Below are 20269 nucleotides of genomic sequence, written 5' to 3'. Positions count from 1 at the left end.
TTTTTGAGTATTACCTTGCAAAGCACAGATTGTCTTCCAGGGATTTGAGCCCTGTGCAAAAACAACACATTTGTGAAGCAAAACAGGAGGTTTTATATTCCCTTCCCTCAATCACCTTATGGGCAACTACAGCACTTGACAGCAACACTCTGATAATTGTCTAATACGTTAAATGCCTTTTAACTTCTAATTCCGAAACTTATGTAAACGGGAATACACCAACCACAGCATAATCAGGCCCACGTATTTCCCTTATCTTTTAAGTCCCCAGTCTTTCATGTTTGGTGTCTTGTCAGTGTGGGTGATAACTGTATTCCTGTCCTTCTTGCTATTTTAATCCTGACACTAAAGACATTTTCAAGAAGGGGCTTATGAGCTTGTTCATGAGTTTCAACAATGTGGGAGAAAGTTTAAGGGGCAAAGTGATAACATTACAGAATCGTGGTCCATTTGCCTAAAAAGGCTGTTGGCATGAGTGTTCTATGTTAGTCTTTTAGATTTCCAGCTTGGCAAAGGTTATGCACTTAGTTGTGTGCGTTCCACCTGCTGCTTTAAAGAATACTTTAAAGCATGTGGCAAGGGCTACAAAGCTCTTTATCCGAGAAAACATGTTTTCTCAGATAAAGAGCTTTGCAGCCCTTGCCACATGCTTTAAAGTATTCTTTAGCAGGAAGCGCAAGTGCATGCGTATTCCTGAAGGTAAGGGAAACGCACTCATGCTATCTTTAGTTGGTAATTAAAGTGGGGAGCAGCAGCAGCACCATTGGAAATGGATGTTGGTGGCTGGGCTTTACTTCTGCACTACATTGATTGTAAATTTGATAACAGTTGAACCTAGTTATTACCAATGTAAGCACTAAATGAGTCCATAGTGAACCATTTTATTCATATATACTGGAGAACAGGAATCCTTCAAGGTGGTTATTAGGGAGCGCTGTAAAGAATGCGCAAAAAACGACATCAAGAAATTGGAGCCCTTTAGACAAGGTTGAAAGAGCTAAAAAAAGTGTCTGGTAAGAGAAAATGACAAGAAAAACTAGGTAAACTAGGAGAGCAGCAACACCACGTCATAGAGTTGAGATGGCATGACAGCAGGGATTATATGGTCTACGAATATGAAGATAGTAATAAAGTAGACTGCAGTTAGCCTGGTTGACAAAATCAAATGATAGGGATGTTCCGAATATAAGAATTTCAAATAGATGAGGAGACTTGGTATACACCCAGTGAGAGATTAATCAAGAGTTTAGACTATGTAGAACTCTAAACATTGAGGGTCAATAAACAAAGCAATATCCTGTAAAGGATGCTCCAATGCTTAGAGATGAGCTTGATGTTCCATTGAATGTACAATAAATAAAAGGCACTCTGCTGAAGTTGCCCACTGGAAAATCTCTGGGGGAAGATGGACTGTCAACACATTTCTACAGAAAATATGGAGGTCTTGTTGGCTCTCTGGCTGGCTAATATGTATCTGGCAACTGCCAGGGTACAATAGCTTTGTTTACGGTTCCTTTTGCCTAGCATTTTTCAAAATATCAACACATTGGGCGATGTCCATAGGACATGCAAAGACATCTTCTAATAAAACCTTACGAGTACAGGGTTACAACAGGATTATAACCCATTTGTGAGGAATCCTTCGTTTGTTGATACTCGTCTATTTTTTACCCTTCATAGCAGTTATACATAAGAGTTTAGTAAAGTTTGGGACAATAAAATAATATATCAGAACACGTGCCCCCTCTACAGTCTGAAGTTATGCTGGAGTAAGAATAAACAAAGAAATACTACAGTACAGATCACATCATAACATTTTAGTGTCCCTTCTCTAACCTTTAAAAGTACCCAGCACCCATTGACAGGAAGCTGCAGCTAGATCCGTGTCGGTTCACATGCTCATGCATCCTACAAAATTAACCCTACCTCTGGCAGTCCTGCAGTCCTGTTTGGATTTGGTTAACGATAGTCCTCTGCCTACCTCCCCATCCCTTCAGATAATAGTGCCTCTGATAATAAGATGTTGGAGAGGAGGGCTGTGAGGAGGTTGCAGGAAGTCTGTGTGTTATGATTCTGTGAGATGTATAAACGGGCCCTATACATTGTCAAACATAGGAAGCTGGTTTTGCAGTTAATGTGTATGCCTCTTGTAAGTGGCTAATCTAAATAATTTGGTTGTCCATTCTTGATGCTTAGGTGTGGTCGTGGTATGCCTGTATCAGACAGTGCATATGTTTGTCACCATAAGCACTGTTGACATGAATCTCTTCTAATGAGAATTGGTGTCCTTCATATCTAGCAAGTTATGGAGGCACGTCATGGAGGATAGCCAGCTTTGATAACTCAATGAAGGGGTGAAAGCTAGTGTTATGTAGTGCTGACATGTCTACCCAGAAGCGTAGGTATTGTGTGCAGGACCAGAATATATGGTATAGTTCATATTCCTGTCATGTGCTTACATACGCCCTGGGCACGGAACATCACCATTTTACATGTTCACGTTTTAAAGTTGACATTCTTTTGAAAGAATGACTTTTAACACACATTTGCTTGTGCATCCGTATGGGATAATGTTCTCTGAAATGGGTTTTGCTTACCCTTACACTTCTTCGTAGGCATATTATCAGGCCCTTGAACATTCTGTACAAGGACTAAGTTCACTGCACAAAATGTTCTTGTTTGTCGTCTGTTCAGCGGCAGCTCTTCAAGAGTAGAATAAACAATAACAGCTTGACTAGAACTCTGACACAGAGAATATGGGTGAATATTATTATAAAAACTCTCCCAGCCCTTTGTTTGGGGAGAGGAACATTACACATTCACTGTTGAGGTCGCGCCCTGCTGGAATTCCAGCCAAGTTGAATCCCGTTACCATCCTGAGATGGACGGTGGCCTGCTCTATGCCAGGGACGGGCTCCCAGATGGCACATACCCTCAGGTAATGGAGAGTCAGACTACTCTGGGGCAATCTGGGAGATACACACACCCTATGCATATTAGGATAGGAAGCGCTAGGTAAGAGTATTGACCCAGTTATATGTATTCATATAATCAATGTAGCAGCACAATGGTTAAACGGTTTCTTTCTTTACCACTCTCGTAATGTTGATTACTCTGTTTTTTTCCCTTCTGTTAATTATTGCAGCACACATATTTTACATAAGAACCTTATTGCTTCAATAAATGTTTGAAATGCCAATATTTGAGTAGTTCTTTTCTCTCCCTTTGAGCATACCTAAGTCCTTAACAATGGATAGAATCTGTTTCCACGATTTCCTTGGGTACGCAGGGTTGTCATGTTCTGTGGCTGCACAAACCATTCAGTACATTGTAAGATTTAGAGCAGTGGTTTGCAAACTGTGGTCCGCGGACCACCAGGGGTCCATGACACATTCCCAGGAGGTCTGCAGGCAGCAGTTTTAAAAGCACTGCAAAGTTCTGTGTATAATCAGCAGTTTTCAGGCAACAATAAAAGTGTCAAGATAACTCCAGTGATTAATGTACGTCCTAGAGAGAGATCTGAGTTTTGTCCTGTGGCAGCTCTGGCTCATCAATGGTAGTGTAGAAGGTTAATATGCCTGCTGCAATGAACGTGTACCATGCATTTAAAAAAACAATATTTTATGTGCATAGCTCAGTGGGTTACTGCTTTTGTCACAGAGATTCTGTTGTTACTGTACAGTTCAAAGTTACAATCGTAATCTAGCAGTAAGCTATGAACTGCCATCAAAGAGCTGCATGCAAACTGCAAGGTACAAGTTAGTAAGTTATGTTTTTTCTGTCTTTAATTATCCTGATGCTGCTAAAAAGGTTTGTTTGGGTAGAAATACATTCTTATTATTAAAGGCAATGCTAACCACTGTGTTATGTTTTGAATCCCGAGTTTGTGCTTCTCCAGACCAATAACTCTTACAAATGCCTACCATTATGGACATTATGTGAATCCTACACCTTGTAGTCCACTTTACCTTATGTAACGTTTTGTATACACTGATTTACACATGTACAGTTCATTGCCTCTGTCTGTGTGTGATGTAAAGTGCTCTGACACCCTACACTTTTATGAAAGGTGCAATAAAACAAATGAAGTACATGTGACAAAGGGGCTACGGACAGATAAGAGGCACTGTTGAAGTGTGATAATGAGGGAATCATTGAAGAGCCCCAACAAGGATTGTTGAATCCCGGTGCACAGTAAAGCCATCATTTACTATGCTTTAAAAGCTAATACAACTTCATATATAATAACAAATGTGTTGCAGAATGCACTGTTTTCCCTTAATTTTCATGTGGGGAGAGACCCTCCCAAAGCCCGCTTTGGAGTGGTTAGGCTCACTCGCTGCACTTGGCGTGCATGGTATTGGAACTGGTCTGACAACATTTGCCAGGACTACTTTGGGTTTCCAGTATGGCCCTGGCAGGAGCCTCATGCAGTGAAATAAATCCAAACTTTGAAAAATGTGTCACTGAGATGCAGCACCAACTTTCCCATTAAAATGTTTTGATATTTGCAATAATTGTATATATAAAATATTAAAACCTTTACTAATTCCAGTATTTGTTTGGTGAGCACTTGTTAGTGTTTTTTTTGCAAATTACTGTTTGATGTTTGAAATTTAAATGGTACAAATTGCTTGGGAGTACACAGCTTCCATTAGTTCCTCAGGAGTGAAAAGTTCGGGAACCACTGGATTAGAGGTTCAGATGGTGTACTCTGAGATAGCCAGGACTAAGTTCAACATATCCTGAAGTGTGTGTATGAACTCAGTCATGCACAGTTTTGATGTTTATTTCATCCAAACGCACAGTCTTACTGAAATAGTATGAACCATATGACATGCCGCCACCAACATTCTAGCTTTGTTACATATTTAATTGGTCTCCTGAGTAGTTTGCATTTGTGTGCCCAAAGCCCTAGGCACCAATTTATCCGAAGACGTCTGTGGTGTTAGGGGTAAATCCTCCTCAGAAAAGTAGGGAACCCCTATTTTTAGCTGTACGTAGTTCAAGTTTGAACCTTTAAAAAAAGGATAAGCCCACAATAGTTACTCTCTATGAACCCTACCTATTCAAATGACTAATCTAAGATAGGTGGTTTTACCACTACATTGCAAACATGCTTTAACACAAATGTTAACACCACGTGGGCTCTCACAAGTGGGAGGAGCTATTATCTTTGTAGTAGAGGCCCAAGAATCATATAGAACAGAGGTGTTCGATTCATGAGTCATGTTCTCAGCCGTAAATGCCAACATAGGGAATTTTCATTCATACGCTGAAGCGGCAGTGCCGAACACAAATACATCATATGAGGATTTAGAAATCCCATTGACGTATTAGGAATACATGTTTCTAGGCACCATACCAAATACATTAGAAAATGTTAGACTTGGTACCCTCAGTAATGAGGGAGCACAGGGCCAGTCCTGTCCGGCTTTACACTTTATATGCAAATAGGAGTTCTTAGAACTTGGTATACTATAAACAGATATAGTTACACTACATAGATGACTAATACAATTTGTTATGTGAACCATAACAACAATCCCAGTAATGGCTGTTCAAGTCGCACACCCACAAATGGAAATGTCCAAAATTAGTTTGGGAACTTTTAATGCAAGTATGGGTAAGAATACTATCAGACTGGACGAGTTTCAGTTCTGGATTGCTCAAAAAAGAAATCAGCTTGAAGCAATGTTATACACACAGGACCCCTAGAAAAACATAGAATTCTCACAATGTGCCTTCCTTTGGGGATGGTTCCTCTTGTAGAGGACTGTGCCATGTGGGGCACACTATTTGCCACGATCTATACCATAACACCCCATCATTGGCTGTGCTGTCAGAGGTGCTTTCAGCAGATTCAAAATGATTACTGGGCAGCCCCGGCCCTTGATTTGGGTAGATTTATATAGGGCAATTTTGATACAGTATCCTCAATTATATTAAGTAATATAAAAGGGGAAGCAGCAGAACTGGAAATACACCAATTTTTCGTGGAAGTTGCCGTGGTAGACCAGGAGTGCGAACTACCTAAAATTATAGTAGAAACCTATACTTCAATATGTCGAAATAATTTGGGAGCCAGATTTAATACGCCACAATTAAAGGGTAATTCCAATTAGGATAACTCAAAACAGGCACCAGAGTCTTCTAAAAACACTGGGATAATAAGAAAAATAAAGAAAAGACTAAACCACAGGGTGGATCTGCTCAACAGGAATCCTCTGGGAAGCACTTCAATATGCGTATACACGAAACAAACAGCCTGAGAGGTACTAGGATACTGATACACGTCCTTCTCGTTCCTTTCAGTATTCATCCAAAAAACACTTGGAGAGAGAAGGACATTCAGAGCGCCGGTTGGAAGAGTACGTGAAATCGAAGAAGTACTCACAACGTTCTTCAGACTTCATAATAAAAAAGGAACAAAAATCTTCCCCAGCAAAAGCCTCAATTTGAAAAGAAGAAAGTGCCTGGGACAAATATTAAACATGCCACAAATATTGAGACTCTGCTTCTGAATATGGAGTGGGCTCGGACTCTGCTGAACAGTGTGGCAGAAGTCACAATAGTTCACCAGAATCTAATGGAGTGTCTGGCAGCAGTAACAACAAGTGGCTATGTCAAGGTTGAAACACCACACCAGAGACTATGTGTCCCAAGTCAGCAGTATGTGCAGCAGTGAAGGGTAAAATGAGGAATTAAGAATTCCAACCTCTTAAAACATTCACAGTCGCTAGGTAATTGCACTGCACGGATGTATGACGTTACAATGCATACCTACATTTACAACGCATGCCATTACAACGAATTTTCAAAAACTACTTTTACAGCGCATTCCATTACAACGCATACTACCTTTACAACGCATACAATTACATGGCATGTATGGTAAGTATTGGATAGTGTAGGGGTAAAAGTTACTATTCTAACTCCAGGGGGGTGCAACAGTAGGGTAAGTGTTGGATAGTGTAGGGGTAAAAATTACTATTCTAACTCCAGGGGGTGCAACAGTAGGGTAAGTGTTGGATAGTGTAGGGGTAAAAAATACTATTCTAACTCCAGGGGGTGCAACAGTAGGGTAAGTGTTGGATAGTGTAAGGTTACGATGCGTTGTAATGGTATGCGTTGTAATGTTATGCGTTGTAATGACTGCGTTGTAATGGCATGAGTTGTAATTGTATGCGTTGTAGTGTCATGCGTTGTAATGGTTGCGTTGTAATGGCATGCGTTGTAAGGGATGTTGCGTTGTAATGACTGCGTAGTAATGGTAGTGCGTTGTAAAAGTTGCATTGTAAAGGTTGTTTCCCGCACTGCACAGTTGGCTGAACTGAAAGCTCTAATTCTGACACTTAATACTGATCCTGAATTTTCACACTTGTTTTGTGTGATTCGTATTACTATGTCCAGTCTTATAATGAGTATCTACACTATTGGAGGCAGAATGGATTCAGAGATTTGAAAGGGAACCCTATCAAGCATAAAATGCTTTGGGGACAAGTGGCAAAACTTAAAGCGGATTTGCCACAGGCTCATATTATTCACACATTGAGCCATCAACGTGTAGGAATGCACGTTGCAGGGAATTCACTGACTGAAGAAGCCGCCAAGGCAACAGTGCAAAGTGCTGTCGTAACTGCAGTGACTCATTCTAAAACGAGAAGAGATGGAGACATTATGAAGGCTGTCATGGCTTCACGCTAAGGCACGCCCTTACCAAAAGGTTTTTTAGCTAAATACTCCTTCCAATTAGGTGCACAAAATATTCAGTTTGCTAATCTTCCTCCAGTGGGGGGAGAGTAGTTCCAAATTTAGACCACAAGCTGGAATTAATGCTAGCAGCACATGAGTGTCTAGTATCTACTCGCGGGGTGGTGACTACAATTTCACTATTGCAGCAACGTTACTGGTGGCCAGGTCTATATAAACAGACAAAATACTTTGTCCTTAAATGTGATATTTGTCAGCAAATAAAGATTTCCACCACCGTACACCCACTACAGACACCTCTCTTGAGCTCAAAGAAGGCTTTGGCTTGTATCTATTTGGACCAGTGCAGGCCCCTACATGCTGATGGCTCTTTTAAATACATCATGTTAGCAGTGAAATCCTGCTCCTGATTCCTATGGGTTTGGCCACAGTGATTGGCTGACGCTCGAACTGTTATAAAAGATTTCGTCTTTACTGGCACATATGCCGTAGCTAGTTTCCATTCAGCCAGGGTCCAGCGTTTGCCTCTAGGGCTTATTGAACGCACCGTGGGAACAATGGGTTTGACTGTGAACTATTCTTCATAATACCATCACAAGGGAAATGCAGTAGTGGAGAGGAAAAAACGTGACTTAACAGCTTAACAGCTAGAGTATAAAGTTCATGTCACAGTTGGGTCCAACACCTGTACAGGGTACAGAGAGCCTTAAAAAATCTGACAAGAAGATCCTTGAGTGGTCAAACTCCCTATGAAGTCCTGTTCAGGGTTAAGATGTGGGGTCCACCCCTTGACAGTCCTTGTACCGTGGCAGCAGAAACACCTTTTGATATCAGTGAACGTTTCGCTGTCTTGCAGGAACTGAATGACTTCTGAGATGAGCAAAGCAATGAACTACAGAAACATTCTGCCACTGGTGAAGTACAGGCAGTACCAGCAACTCCTGGCTGGATTCCAAAGATCGAGGATCTAGTGCCGGAGAAGATTGTGGACAAAAAGCAGTTGGGGCCATTGAAGGCACCAGAATTTTGCTTTGACCTCCCCTGCTGGTACCAAACACAAGAGATTTGTATCTATATATCATCAAACCACACTATGTGGCCAGTTCTTCATAGCAGGCCAAGAGGGCTCCTGGGTAGTTGCATGCCTCCTCTCACTAGCTTAAAGGAAATCCCATTACAAGCTTTAACCAACAGTGAAGTTTCTTCTCCCTGGCAGGGGACATCCAACACTAAAATTGTATTGCTTCTAGTCACTACTCCCAATACAACACAATCACCGTGTGCTAATTCACAGATTTCCACAACACAAGCAAACAACAAAGTTATAATTCACCACCATTGGAGCGGACGACCAGTTCTACACAGCTTAACGATCCCCCTACATTTGCACAAACTGCATCAGACTATTTTATCGACATTAATGACTTCTACAGATTCGTCAGACCCACCTCCACAGTGTTGAATTCGTGCAGTTATAATTTGGCTAAAAAAGCCATACTTTTTTCTGACTTGGATGTACAATTGGATTTTCTTTTAGTTGCTTTTCCTTTGGATTGGTTTTGTGACAGTCTTATTTTTCATTCTTAATGACACTATCTCCTAGAACGCTCTGCTGTTGGACTGGTAACCAAGGTATTTAAGCCTCATTCTTCATCACATAAGGTGCAAAGAGACCTGTTATTTTTTTTTTATTGAATTTTTATTGGTTTTTCAAAACAGAAACAATATACAGCAATCTTGAGTCACATGGAATGTCATTTCTGGTTAATTTCTCCCTCTTTCATTTCAAATCTCCTGCCCCTCCCTCCCCTCCCCTCTACCCCCATGACTCGGGTCTCGGTGTACTCAGTTCTGATGCTACACAGCAGTATTGTGATAAAGGCAGTCTGTGTGGGCTATTCAGCACACGGTCATCCCGCGTTTTCTTTCAGGGGATGTTAGTGTTACACATTATTCTCCCTTTAATCACATCACAGTCATGTCCAGCATTCAGGGTTTTATAGTCTATGGTGGTAGTGCATCCGGGGGTGGCAGCAATTCCGTGAGCATTGCCGTCCATGCCCTCATGCCCTCGTCTAGTTTCTCATCCCTTTGTGTTAATTTCATGTGACTACCCTCAGCATTCAACCATTCTGCCACATCATTCACATCCTTCAGCCAGTCATCAACCTTCGGGCTTCTAGGGGACATCCATCTGATCACAATCCTACGTGTAGCCAACAATAGTGCCAATATAAAGAACTTCCAGCTTTTTTGTTTTGCCGAATGGGAAAAGCCCCAACAGGCATTGTGCTATCTCTCGTGGAACAAAGAGACCTGTTACTTGTGAACATTTCAGCGGTTCTTGTAATTGATGGAATTGTTTGGGATAAGGTATCTTATGATATATTTGGACCAACAGAGACTTTACAGATTCCGTATCTTTTTAAAATTTCCCTCCTGGTTTTTTGCTGAATTACTTTTCATGATCTTAGAACTCTGGGCACTTTCCCACTGTACTGCAGCGGAAAGTGTTTGCACCCTCCTTACACATGCCAGGAAAGGGTTCTTACTTGATTGGTTTAGGTATCAAACCTGAGTGCCCTGTAAATAGGCACACCACATACCCAGGGCGGGTACTGCACTGGCTAGTAGTGACACACAACACTGATTGTGCCACTCACCGCAATATCCTGTCAAACATTTACCATGCTCAGGTTGGCCTTTCCCTACCACCAGAGCAGCCCTAGGGTAAGTCCCGAGGGGTGAAGCTTGGGATAGGTGAGTGGCCAGGTAGGTACACCTGCACGTTCGCTGCTTGGGTAGGAAATAACCCCCATGTGGGTTTTCCCTACTTAGGGGGTCGACTCTCCCCATGGGACACCTTGCGGGTTTAGCTAATTCTCTTGTTACTGTCTTAGGCTTGGGGCACTTTCCCACTGTAAATGCAGAGTAAAAGTGCATGCACCTTTCCTACACATGTTAGGAAGTGGTGCTTACCTGATGTTTGTAAAATAGGTTACCAGCCTGCAAATGCAGGCGGGTGTGCACGCTGGCACCAATGATGTGCTTAGACATGTGTCCAGCCTGCCCTTGCAGGTCGGTCTGCCAATTTGCACCAACTATGCCATTAAACATGTATCCAGCACAGCATTGTAGACCGGTGGATGCACTTGCACCTATGATGTTTTAAAACGTGTCCAGCATGTCTTTGCAGGCTGGTCTGTGCACTTACACCAATGAGGTGCTTGAACATGTGTTCAGCCTGCCATTGCAGGTCTGTGTGTGCACAAGTGCACCTCTGCTCAGGCTGGCCTTTTACAATCACTAGCCATCCTGAGAGGATCTTTCACTATCAGTAGAGCACCCAAGGATACGTTTTAAGGGGTGAAGAGGGAGGTAGGTGAAAGGCTGGGCAGGTACACCTATGTGTTCCCTGCCCAGGTAGTGAGGAAAACCCATGTATGTTTTCACTATCTATGAGGTTTGTTCTTCACATAGGCTAACATAGGAAACTGGTTCAAATGACTTCAGGCTGCAATAGTGGATTGCAGTGGAACAGCTTCATCATGTTTCCTATCACTGGATCCACAATGACAAAGTCTTTTCTGTGGTAAAGGGGGTTTTGTCATTATTAGCTTATAAATGCCTTTCCTAGAAAGTGGGCATTTCTCTTTGTGTGCCTTTTACCTTGAATCTAGTCTACAATGGAGGCTGGGGAGCACATCTGGGCATTCCACAGCAACAGCTATAAAACATTGTGCATGCAACTGGAATGACAGACCTCTGCCATTTGAGGGTCTGGCTGGATAGATTGGAGGAAGAGGTTTTTACATGGCCTCTGGGAGCTACATCATGGCCCCACTAAAGATTAAGATCTGCATTCCACGGCCCCATGGCAGACAGGACTAAAATTTAAGGGAGACATATGTGGTTAAAAGGGAAACTCTCTTAACCACCCACCCCCCACTTTAAAGCCGCATTACAGAATAACTACTGGTGCCATACTTCAGCAGGGCAGAGATACACTTCTGGAGATGTGGGACCGGAGAACCTGGGACTGCATGAGGCACACTGCCAGAGGAACCTGTTGTACACAAGGAGGATTACTACCATTGAAAGGGACTGCACGCCCTTCCTGAATAGTGGCTGGCCTGGGCTGACTACCTGCTGCTGTGTGGCACCCTGAAGTGTGCTCTAGAAGGGCTCGTTGGCTTGCCCCCTGTTCTTTCTAAGGTCTCAGGGACATCAAAAATCTCCTACGTGGGACCCACTCCATCTACTTGTGACACCTGGAGATGGGTGCTCTTTTAAGTGCCCACATCGTCTGCTGGATCCCAACTGGTAATGTACCGTGAGTGTGGAACTAAGGATTGTGCCTGGAGACCGGTTTGCCCTGTGCAGAGCCCCAGAAATCTTTCTTGCATCTAAGGCATGTGCCCCCTGCATTGTGGGCTTAAGTATCTTGTTGGCAGCGAGTGGGTTCACCGGTTGCGGGATCCAGCATAATCCACTTAGCTGATTGTGTTGCACCTCTCTCATGCGACTGCATGCTCATTGCGTGCGGTGTCGCATTCACAGGTTGCAACCCTCGGAGGTGAAGATGTAACCATAGTAGTGCCTGTTTCTACCTCATGAAACATTGATGAATATGCTCCTGTGTGTCTATCCGGAATAATCTGGTGAGACCCATATCAAAGAGCACCGGACATTTTGCCTCATTTCCAGGGAGGTACGGAATTTACAACTCTTCATTATGTGTGACCGAAACAGTCTGGTATGACCCATATCAATGCACACCAGATGTTGCGCCAGGATGGCCTGGGTATGACTCTGATCGACGTGTACCTGACGGGGTGCCTCCTTCTTCTGAGAGGCTCCCCTGGTTCATTGTCCATTCATCAGTTGTTCCTTTTTTGGCCATCAGCACGGCAGACCAACTGATCTCTCCTCACTCAGCTCCTGACCACATTGCATTGTGGAGAGGGAGAGAGAGTCTGCGTGATTCCTGACACACTCTGGGGGTATTGCCTTATACATAGATTTCTTGCCAGAAGAACACTACAGTTGACATTGGTTTTACCCGTCTGGCCTCGGCCCACGGTGCTGCTTAAAAGTGTTATAATTCTTTGTATGTACATATTTCTGATATTGTTGTGACCCGGGGTGCACCCTATACCCTGTAGAAAGTAATTTGGAGTAACTACGACCAAGGTGTATTTGGTCCTTTCTCCTTTTGACATTACTATAACCCTTTTCTATTGTGATTGCGCATTAACTTACCAGTATAGCATTGCATAATATTCCAAAGGAACCTGCGTTTCTGAAAATAAATTCACTACCCTGGTTCCATGTGAGTAGGGTTCCCCTGTTCCTTTCTTTAGACTATAGAAGTCCAGCATAGTGTGTATGTGAGAAGATTATTATAAAAACTCTCCCAGCCCTTTGTTTGGGGAAAGGAACATTTTGAAGGCACTGTCGAGGTCGTACCAATTCAGAATTACAGCCCAGTTGAATCCTGTTACCATTTTGAGAAAGACGGTGGCCTGCTCTATGCCAGAGATTGGATACCAGATTATATAAACTCTCAGGTAATAGGGAGTTAGACCACTCTGGGGCATTGTGGCAGATATACACACACCCTATGCATATTAGTATAGGAAGCGCTAGGTAGGAGAATAGATGCTGTTATATGTATTCATATAATCAATGTAACAGTACAATAGTTGAACTGTTTATTCTCTATACCATTCTTGTAATGCTGATGAGTGTTTTGTTTCTTTCTTTTAATCATTACAGCGCACATATTTTACACAAAAATCTGATTGCTTCAATAAATGTTTGAAATGGCAATTTCTTTTTTTTTTTTTTTTTGAAAACCTTTATTGTGCAGATATAGCTGACAAATACGGGCCTACAACCCATCGGGTCGGCCACCACACTGTATTAGCACATAGGTCAGGAAAGAAACTCCAGCAGGTCTCCGATATAACAGATGCAACAAAGCAAAGCAAATAGCCACAAGGAAACCACAGTGAGAAGGAAAAGTGAAGGTTAATTTTATAATATAATAGGGTGAGGAGCAGGAACATTGCAGTTATTAAAGTCCAAAAGTCCGTGGCGGGTCGTCAACAGGCAGTGGAACAAAACACAGCGAGTTTCAAAAAAGGGGAACAGCTACATCATAGCAAGGGCAAAACATGAGTCCCACATCAGCAAACAATACCATCCACTGCCCAACGCCCACCCGTTACCACAAGAATACGCATCAATACATAGAAAGGAAGTCAGGATTGCAATACGAAGCCATCCGCTACATCGACCCAGGGAAAGAGAGAAGGAAGGGGAAAAAGGGGAAAAGAGCATCAGAAAAAAGGGTTGAAAAAACAGGGAAAAGAGGACGCGGCCCCACAGTATATGCCCCATGGCAAATAAAGCACACGAAAAAGGGGCAGCCCACGGAGCCAAAGGAAACAGGAGTAATGGACGCACAATGAACATCGGTAGCAGGGAGGCCGTGTGCCCACGCTAGCAAAAAACACCCCAGGAGGCCTACATGCAGACGCAGCGCCCAGAAAAAGAATACACAAGAGCCATAGAACCAAGAACAAAAAGAAAAACAAAAAGACAGACACCCCCCCCACCCTGCACCCCTGCGGAAGGCTACGGCCTACCCCCCCAGCAGCGTGCCTGTCGCCCTAACCGGAAACCCAAAATATAGAAGAGTCAAAAAGTAAGGAAGAAACCATATAGGCAAAAAGAGAGGAAGGGGAAAGGAAGGAAAAAACTATCGGGAGAGGAGACACATAATCAAAACTATCAGCCCCCAACTCCCCCGTCCGAGCACATTCAAAGCCCACGAGAAGATAAAGTCATTGCAAAACAATAAACAGGTACCAGGAATATGAAGAGGAAGCAATCATACATGTAGAGCCGCAAGGCGGTCATCCGGTCACGCCACAAAGTAATAGTCCGGCGGTGCAAGGTCATCTCAACCCTGTCCTCGTCTGTCCAGTGCCATAGGCACAGAGTGCACAAAGAACCAGAACATGAGGGGGCAGAGGTGAAAAACAGGGATTCCAAACATCGAGCTACTACACAAGTTATAACGGCCTCGGACCGGATGAGTAAAGAAGGACAGCAACAGCAGCAGGCAACTCAAGCACAGCTCCGCAGACCAAGGGGAAAAAATTGCCCCGGTGAAACAGTTACAGGATCTCCGCTCGGCAGGCCGAGGCAAAAAATCACCGGGGGACCCGGCGAGACCGATCCGGACGGATCTCGGCCGGAGGCTCTCCAAGGCATCCACCACAGGGAAGAACTCTTGACAATACCAGGCAGCAGGCATCTGAACGTCCAAACAAGCGGTGGCCTTAGTATTTTCAATTTCCAGGAAAGGCACCGCAGCACCCTGAAGCGGAGAAGCCATACACGCAGGGGGCGGCCCAACGAGCCGGGAACAAAGACTACCATCCAGCCCATCGACAGGCACAGTCATGGAAGCACGCCAGGAACACAAGGCGGCGAAAACGTCGCCAACTGTAGGCTCACCTTTACGGTATTCAGCAAACGTGCCGTGCGGCGAGCCAATGTCGCCGTCCCCAAATGGGCGTAGATGCAGGGTGTGGGCCGCCATCTTTGCAGCCCGGCGCGGCCGCGGCAATCTCCGACCCCAATCCGGCCACCAACAGAGCTCGATGGGAACCAGCCGGCGACAAGCAATGGAACCCTCAGGGTAAAAAGGCAGGCCACCAGAATATTGAGGCAGCCGGCGCCACCGACCCACGGGCGCCGCCCGCCGAGACCGGGCGGAGGGTTTCAAGATGGCCGGACAGGAGAACAAAGGGGAGACGAGTCGCCCATTCGGTCAACCCCGGTCCGTGGAAGGCAGCACTCCACCACCAGGTCCCCAGACAGCCAGACCAGGCCCGGTCAGTCGCCACCGGTCCAACCGCACAATGGCCGCTCCGGCCGACCCCGCTCCTCCACCAAGGGGTCGGCCCCGGCGCTCCGCCCCGCCTGGGCGCCGCAGACGAGCACCAGGCCTGCCCGCCCCGGAGGCCACGAAGCGAACAAGGGCGCAGCTCAGGATCCGCGGCACTTAAGAACATTCGGAGCAGACGGTGAGTGCCAGCAAAACGTCATAAGTCCATATTCCAGCAAATAAGGCTTCTCGGGGCAGGATAAGGTGCAGGATAGACAGTTCAGGCAGGAAGGTTTGACGGAGCCGAGCTATAACGCGGCCATCACGGTCGCGAGCTTGGCTCCTCCCCTGAAATGGCAATTTCAGTATTTCTTGTGTCTCCCTTTTGACTTGCCTAACTCATTAACGAAAGGGTAGAATCTGTTTCAATGATTATCATGTCAGTCAGGTTTGTCATGTTCTCAGGTTGCACATACCATCCGGGACCTTGTAAGGTTTAGAGGTTCAGATGCTGCAATCTGAGCTAGCCAGGACTACGGTCAACATATCCTGATGGTATGCATGGACTCAGTCCCGCAGTGTTAATGATTATTTTGTCTAAACGCACAGTCCTACTGAAATAGTATGAGCCGTACAATATTCCGGACTCGGAAAACTCCAGGAGCGGTTGTATGGTGCAAGTCTGGCTTTTTTGAGTTTATATGGGGTTCAGTACCAATTGTAAAGCACCTTGAAATAAGAGACCTTTATTCTAGCTTTCTTTGTGGTGCTCCACAATGTTTGTCAAGTCCTCATTTTTGTATCGCACCACTAGTCCTGTCTGTCACAATGTTTTAGCCTCTGTGCGCAAGGTGGAGGAGTGGGATGAGTCTATTAGGATCAGATACAGGTTAGTAACTGTACCGCTTGATTTACCCCACATAATGAAGTATTTCTGCATTAGTGAGTCATGTAATAGGATGGGGTTGAGCTCTTACCAACTTCTCAAGCAGTGGTGCAACTGACGGTTGTCAGACCAGACATAATTGGCAAGGTATTCCCCCACATTTTTTGCCTTCACTCCTGTTTTGCTGAATTTGTTTTTGTTGGTATTAGGATTCCGTGCACTTTACCATTGCTAACCATTGCTAAAGTGCTCTCCTTCAAACATAGTAAAATTGGCTTACACCTAATTTCACATTTATTTTTATTTTTAAGTCCCTAGTAAATGGTACTACGTGTACCCAGAGCCTGTCAATTAAATACTACTAGTGGCCCCGAAGCACTCACTCTGCCGCCCTCTAAAGTAGCCTTTTAAAACATGTCTCAAGCCTGCCTCTGCAGTCTATAGTGCAGTTTTAAACTGCCTCTAGACCTTATCTTATCTTATCTTATCTTATTGTTTTGGTAAAGCGCTACAGCTGCCCCGGCAATGAGGCGTCCCGGCGCTGGAACCCGGATCAGATCCTAAGCGTGGAGAGTCCATGGATAGAGGAAGGATTACAGGCAAGGGAATAGAAAAGTTTTCACTGCTTTCCGGAAAGCTGATAAGTTATCTATCGAGCGAATGTGATGTGGTAGTTCATTCCACATCTTGGCTCCCAGGAACCTAAAGGAGCGGCCGCCCATGCGACAGAGTTTTATGCGTGGGACGCATAGAAGGTTTTGGTTGGACGATCTTAGGTTCCGTGACGGCGCGTAGGGAGTAAGAAGGGGTTGAAGCAGAGGGGGGGTGTTGAGTTTGAGGATTTTGAAGGTCATGATGAGGGTCTTGAACTTGATTCTGGAGTCTACAGGGAGCCAGTGCAGTTTTCTGATGGTCGTTCTGGCTGAGCATCTGCGGGGGAGGCCGACCAGAGTTCTAGCCGCAGAGTTCTGCACGCGTTGGAGTCGTGCTAACTCACATTTGTTGGCACCAAGAAGGAGCACATTGGCATAGTCTAGGCGCGAGAGGATGGTGGCTTGGATGATGAGTTGGCGGGTCTTTGCGTCAAAGAAGCCTAGTATGTGGCTGAGGCTTCTCAGTAGGCCAATACAGGTGCCGGCAACTTTTTTGGTGTGGGCTCGAAAGTTGAGTGAGTCGTCCATCCAGACACCTAAGTTTTTCACTAGAGTCTTGGGGGGAGGGATGGTACCGAGGGAGGACGCCCACCAGTGCTCGTTCCAAAGGCTGGTGTTTTTGCCAAGGAGGAGCACCTCTGTTTTTCCGCCATTAAGTTGTAAACAGTTCGTTGTCATCCATTGGGCGACCGCAGAGAGTCCGTTTTTGAAATTAGAGGAAAAGTTGGAAGGACCATCTGAGAGAGCGATGGCCAGTTGTGTATCGTCAGCGTACGATACTAATGTCAAGCCCCATTCTTTGGCCACTGCCGCCAGAGGCTGAACATAACGATTAAAAAGAGAGGGGCTTAACGCAGAGCCCTGCGGGACTCCCTGTTCAATAGGGTGGGGCTTAGATAGAAAGGGAGGGGCAGAAACTCGAAAAGACCTGTTCTCGAGGAAGGATCTAAGCCACTCCAAGGCATGACCAGTTACTCCAAAGGTCTCCAGACGTTTAAGAAGGATGACATGGGGTACCGTGTCAAATGCCGCGCTGAGATCCAGAAGGATCAGCGCAGCACTTTGACCGGCATCTAAGATCGTACGGAGGTGCTCTGTGGTGGCTAAGAGAGCAGACTCAGTGCTATGGCCTGGTCTGAACCCATTTTGTGATGGGTCCAGAATGTTGTTTTTGACCATGTGCTGGGATAGAGTGCTGTTAACATGCGCTTCAGCGAGTTTGGATAGCCATGGGAGCAGGGAGATTGGACGAAAATTCTCCGGTTTAGATGGATCTAGGGTGGGTTTCTTGATGATAGGCGAAACCCACGCTTGCTTCCAGGCAGATGGTACACACGCTGAAGTGAAGGAGAGGTTCAGGATGGCAGTTAGCGCTGGTAGGAAGAAGTTGAGTGACTCCAGGAATTGAGCCGGGCGCATGGGGTCTGCGGGGGAGCCAGATTTGACTCTATTACATAGTCTGATGAGGATGTCTTTGGAGATTTCTGGGATGTAGGTCAAGGTCGAGTAGCTAGGAGAAACTGAAGGATTGCTGATGGTACTAGGGTCGTGTTGAGGGAAGGAGGTGTAAATTTTCCGTACCTTGTCAACGAAGAACCTGGCAAGTTCTTCACATTGTTGCTCGGAGGAAATAGTAGAGAGGGGTGTTTTGCTGCTCTGCAGTTCTTGTACCAGTTTGAAGATTTCTTTAGCGGGAGTGGGACTAGATTCGATTTTGTTGGCGTAGAAAGTGGTCCGTGCAGCACGGATGGCTTTGTGATAAGTTTTCTGTAACAGAAGGTATTTAGCTTTGTCTTCTTTGTTGTATTCCCTACGCCAGAGGCGTTCTGCCTTTTTGCACTCTTTCCGTAGATTTTTGAGTGTGTCGTTGTACCAGGGGTTGGATGGAGAGTTACGACCTTTTGTCCATTTTGCTGGGATAAGACTGTCTAGTCCACCCGTAATCCACTCGTGAAACGTGCTATAGTTGGCGTTGATGTCAGAGTTGTTGTCAAGGTAGAAATCCCCTAGGGTCTTGTGAAAGTCCTCTTGAGACAGTTTATGCCATGGTCTTTTTAGGCGGCTGGTCGATGCCGTCTTGAGCCTGCTTTTATTGACCGGAATGGTCATTTTAATAAGGGAGTGATCTGTCCATCCCATAGGAAGGGGTGGCTCTGAGGTGAGTTCTTCTAAGTTTGAAAAAACTGGGTCTAGGATGTGGCCAGCTAGGTGAGTTGGAGTGGAGATGAGAGGGTTGAGTTGTAGTGCGGAGAGGTCTGCAAGGAGTGTTTTGATCGTAGGGTCATTAAGTAGATCAAAATGAAGATTAAGGTCTCCCAGAATGGTAAAATTGGGGCTTTTGGTTATTAGAGAAGTTGTTGACTCAAGGAGGGCCTCAATGAATTTTGAAGAGGGGCCAGGTGGGCGGTAGATGTAGAGACCCGACACGGTAAAGTTAGGGTTTATGGTGATTTTGAAGAGGGCGCTTTCGGAGTCTGACAAATCTTCCTTAACAAAAGAACAGGAGAGCGCTTTTTTGTAGATTATAGCGAGACCGCCTCCTCTTCTCCCTCTGTTGATGGCCGACATCAAATAGTCGTCTGGTAGCATAAGGTTGGGAATGGTGGAGGTGCCCTCGCGAAGCCATGTTTCACAGAGGAAGAGGATATCTGGATTTTCATCCAGGATTAGGGTATTAACCTCAAGGTGATGTTTGGCTAGTGATCTTACATTGATGTGAAATATCGTAATGGAGGTGGTTTTGTCCGGACCTAAAAGCTGTCGAATGGCGTGGGGTTTAGTAGTGGAGAAATTGCAGGTTTGGCATTGTAGACAGGTGAAGCCGAGCTTACCTGTAATGTTAGCGCAATTTCTTCCGGGGTTCCAGCTATAGAGTGTCTCACTGTCGTATGCAAGGGGCGGTGACGGAATAAGGCCAGGGGGTCTGGCGAGAGGCGATGACTTGGCGATGACGGGCGCAGACGGGCTTGCCTTTGGCGCGCCTTCGGCGCGCTGACGGCGCGCCCGCTGCGCCCGTCCGCTGTGCGTCCGGTGATTGCACATCTTTTAGGGGGGAGGAAAGGGGCGGTGGGCGTGGCCTAGGGTAGGCGTGGCCTCGTGTCCTCGCCGTCAATG

The sequence above is a fragment of the Lissotriton helveticus genome, chromosome 5_1 (genome assembly GCF_964261635.1).
Source record: "Lissotriton helveticus chromosome 5_1, aLisHel1.1, whole genome shotgun sequence".
Taxonomy (NCBI): Eukaryota; Metazoa; Chordata; class Amphibia; order Caudata; family Salamandridae; genus Lissotriton; species Lissotriton helveticus.
Note: the sequence above shows the minus strand (reverse complement) of the source record.